The sequence below is a fragment of the Odontesthes bonariensis genome, chromosome 17 (assembly GCF_027942865.1).
Source record: "Odontesthes bonariensis isolate fOdoBon6 chromosome 17, fOdoBon6.hap1, whole genome shotgun sequence".
Classification (NCBI taxonomy): Eukaryota; Metazoa; Chordata; class Actinopteri; order Atheriniformes; family Atherinopsidae; genus Odontesthes; species Odontesthes bonariensis.
In genome coordinates, this window is record NC_134522.1 from 15576825 (window position 1) to 15581634 (window position 4810).

A 4810-nucleotide genomic window follows, 5' to 3' on the forward strand; every position below is an offset into this window, starting at 1 on the left:
ATCTAAGAAGTTGCTGAAACTACTAAGATACTGAGTATTCATAAACCTGGAAGGATAGAATAGAATAGAATAGAAAAATACTTTATTCATCCCCCAGTGGGGGAAATTCAAATTAGTCAAGTAGCTCAAAAAATATAAATATTTACAATGATTGTATATTAACAACAACAACAATAATAATAACAATACTACTAATAATAAATGACTAAATAAATCAATCAATCAATTTGAGAAGACCTCAGCAGTCACTGGAACAAAGGACCTCCTGAACCTCTCAGTCCTGCAGCTGCAGTGAGAGCTCATCTGTCCTGCCAGAATGCTGTGGAGAGGATGTTTATTATTCTCCAAAACAGAATACAAATTCCTCATCAAATAGTGGTGAGACATCATCTGCAAGTAAGTGCTGTGGCCAGAAATCGAAGAAAATCAACAGCCGAGCTCACAACAATGTTTAATAGTGAAAGTAAGAACATTATGTGTACAATGCAAAGTGAATCCAAGTTTCTAGGACTATACAACTGTAAAAACTTAAGAAAACCCCTTATCAGGGAGGCTAATCACAGAAAAAGCTTTAATTTGGAAGGGATCTTAAAGATTGGACTGTGGATCAATCAAAAAAAGGTGATGTGGTCTGAAGAGTCCAAACCTACCGTATCCAGGTGCAGCAGTATTATGTGACGACACTGAATGTCCATAGATTTTTTTCTCTTCCCTGATGGAACGGGCATATGCTAAGATGACAGGACCATGATTCACTGGGCTTAATTGTAAAAGAGTGGTTCAGGGAGCATGAGACCTCATCTTAACTCCCGGACTGACCACAGAATCCACACCTCAACCGCACTGAGAATCTTGGGATTTGGTGAAGAGGACTTTACGCAGCAGCCTGACTCTCCCATCATCAAAACAAGATCCTGGAGAAAAATTAAACCAGATATGGACATTGCATATGCTCATCAGTACAATTTTGCCATAATTTAAGATAACAAAATATCACAGTGACTGACTTTTTACTGGCCAGGCAGTGTATTGGCAGTACACAATTCAATGTTGTTTACTTTTATCAGCATTATTACAAGCTTGTACTGTATTTGATTAAAAAGTTATTTAAATTTCAGTGTGTAAAAACAGATTTTTTTTACAGTTTACATTGTAGATATGAGGAAAGCACTATCATAAGCATTAAAATGGATTTAATATTCACTGTAATATAACTTTTCTCATAAGATACTGATTGATTAATGAATATTAGATAAGACTTGAATCTGAACCAGATATGTCAATAAAAACTGTGACAAATATAATTTACAATGTGAAAAGCTACACTAGTGTTGCTGGACAGCCCTGCTGCTCAGTGCAGGAACTTCTATTCTCTCAAAGGAAGAGGGAAAAAAATATATAAACAAAGAGAGACTTGTATCCCACTCATTTTTTACAGTTTGAAAGTTTCACAAGGTCGTTTGGAGAGTCGTGTTAACACAATACCTGAATACAGATTTGTTTCCTTGTTCTACAAGTCACGGAGACCCGAGTCTTTAAGCGATCATTATTACCATACAAATAGACAGATCTATTTAACAACCCCCTTTTTTATCGCATAACACTTATTCTTTAGTGTTGCTCCCTGAAAGGCGCTGAAATGTGTCTCCTCTTTTTACTCTCTCTCTCTCTCTATTTTTTTTTTCACGGGAAAATCGTCTCCGGGTTGATAAAGGCTCAGAGCAATAGAAGAAGCAAGGCTGACATCTTCTTAAGAGATGATAGGAGAGCCAAATCAAATAGGATGGAGCAGTCACTCTTTTCACAGATAGGTAGCTCATTTCTGGTGGCTGAGAGTTTGCATCCCTAGTGGCGCTCTGCCTGGGAAAGATAGCTCGCTCGGACTCTATTCATTATTTCATTCCCTGCCTCCTCTTTTCACGTCTTAGCTACTTCTTTTTCTTTTTTTTTTCCTTTAATGAGTTGCCTATTTTTCTCAAGTGTTGGTGGGAATCTTGGAATTCAGATTTGGAGACAAAATATTTAATCACAAGTGTTTTTCATTTGTGAGCAAGAGGCAAAAATCAATTATTTCTATTAGACAATGCTGATTGGAAATGAATGGAAGTGGTGAGATTTTGAAACAAAGGCTCCATGGAGACAAAGATAAGTGTCGGTCTGCTCCCCCCAGAGGTATGATATGTGGTTTGGCTTAATAAACAGTCTGAAAACATTTACCATTAAATCCATCCAGAGGATGTGGATACAAACACAAGATTATAATTAACGATAACAGTGCACTTAATTCAGTGATTGTAGAATAGAAGTAAGTGATATAATATCACAAAGAGCTAGTGTTTAGCTGCAGATCTTTCAAACTCTGTAAACATTTTTGCATACTTAATGTCTGTACAGATATATGTGCAAAGTTCTAAAGTTTTTTTCCCCATAAACATGGCTTCATGACAAAATACACTAACATTTCCCAAACACCATTTGTTGCCTTACTTCATCAATAAAGCCCAAGTTTCACATAATATTCAGCATGACATTTTGTGAAGAGCACTCTTCTGTGCAAATCCCTTTGAAAATTATTTATAGAAATTAACTTCTCTTGCAGAGGGCTCATTGAAAAGAAGAATTACATGACAGATAAAACACTTTATCAACAGTGAAAGACCAGACATTGTAAGTCGAGAAATTGGGAAGATGGCAGAAACAATGAATATTAAGTGCCAAAGAATCTAAAGCTGCTGACTAAATTGAAACCGTATATCCTAAGGGGGAAAGGTTTCCAAATTGCTAATTACTGCCTCTGAAAGGGGGCTGTTTCTGATATGTTTGCTTGTGAAAGGCTTTCGCTTAATAAAGCAGTGGCTCCATTTTTTTTTTTTTAAATGTTCCCACTCCCTGGTTTTCAGGACTCTCTCCGGACTTTCCTCCCAGACCAGAACAATGGCGGACCCAGGAGCCTAACTTCCCCACAGGCCCCAACGAGAACAGGCCAGGGGCTGGGTACTGAGGGAGCCGCTCAGCTTCCTGAAATATGGAAGCGGCAGATAAGGGGACAGTGGCACAGAGAGGCCCTCTCCCATGGGCCCAAGGGGAAATTTGCAGTTATTAAGAGAAGATGAGAGCGATTAAATGGCTTTTGTACTCATTTTCACAGACTTTTCTTTTTTGTATTATTTGGGCTGCCTTCATCTGATAGATGAAAGAAGTGGTAAATTACTTTTTTGCTTTATTCAGCAACAGCACTAGCTTCAAAAACAACTCTTCATTGCAAAAAGCTGTCATACATTATAAAACAGGCAATATAATCACTGTAATATGTCATCTGAACCTACTGTAATTACAAAGTTAACCTGCATTTGGACTTTGTTTAAAAAACGAAAACAATAAAACCTTCATATACATACAGATGTCAGTCACTTCCTGGGGGTATGGCCCTGCGGCATACTGTAACACTTAACCTCAGATCTTTGTAAAATTAAAGTGGGAGCGGTCAACAATCAGCTCTTAAAGTTGATGTGTTGGGAGTGAAAAAAAAGACCTATTGATGCCTCTTGGGATGGAAGGCTGGTCCAAGTGGTCCAAGCCCACAGAGGAGATAATGTTGCAGTATAGATGTAATAGAAAGCTGTCAGAGCAGATGGTACACAGCTTGCCGCATATTGGGAAAAATAGTCACAAACTGTACCATGAAGCAGTGGAGGATGGTGGTGTGAGGGAGTACCGTTTCTTTTACATCACATTCTGCATGTGTTTATTTTACATGTTGAGGAGACTGCAGCAGGATGCAAAATGAAAATATGACAATGTGGCAGAGTGATGCTTTCGGCAAAGTTCTGCAGGAAAACCTTCCTGATATGTGGAAGATACTTTGCAATGTGCCACCTGCTTAAATGGTGTTGCTGACCTTATATACCCCAGAATTCCCTGTTGGCAGTGGCCTCTCTCAGCAGTATAATGTGCCCTAGCTGCCACCCTGTCAAAATTGTCCAGGAATGGTTGTAAGAACATGACAAAGAGTCCTAGGTGTTGACTTGGCCTAATTGAGCAGTTTTCATGTGCTTGAAAAATAAGTCTGACCCATGGAAAAGCCATCTTATAACTGGAGAGTTTGAAGGATCTGTTGTGAACATTTTGGTTGCTGCCTTGATGTGTCAGACCTGGAACAAGAGGAACAAATAGAAATTCTATCCTATATCATTTTTCCACAAGAAACTTCAAATTACTTTTGAAATTCTTAAAATAACACATTGTACATTATCTCCCTTTTACTGAAAAATCCTAAATCAATTATTATGTAAATATGTTTAGTCTAATCACGAGGTACAGTATTACTCTCATGTCATGAGCTGTAAGTTTTCAGTGTACACTTTGCAGGTTTCCACAGCACAACTGTGCAAACTGCCTTTTTTTTGGACACATTAGTTGTGATTTCACAAGTCCAATCTGCAGCTACACATCTTAAAATTTCAGGTGACATAAGAGAAAATGCCACCTTTCAGCAGAAAACTACTGAATTAACAAACACAGCAATTGCACATAGAGTTTGACAAGTGCTCCTATTGTGTCCAAGCTGCAGTAACAAGCTACTAAGATTCACAGCGTCATGTCTTCTGCATATCCCTCTGTGTAAAATAAAACACGAATATACGAGATGAAAACGATCGTTAACATCAGTATCAACTGTACGGAGAAATGTGGAGGTGATCTGAGTAACGTCTTATCTACTTCTTGACAGGCTGCGTTTTATCTGCTGCTGACGGACCCGTGCTCGTGTTGTGGGCTGTTTTGGAACGACGTCACACTGTGCGGGAGTCAC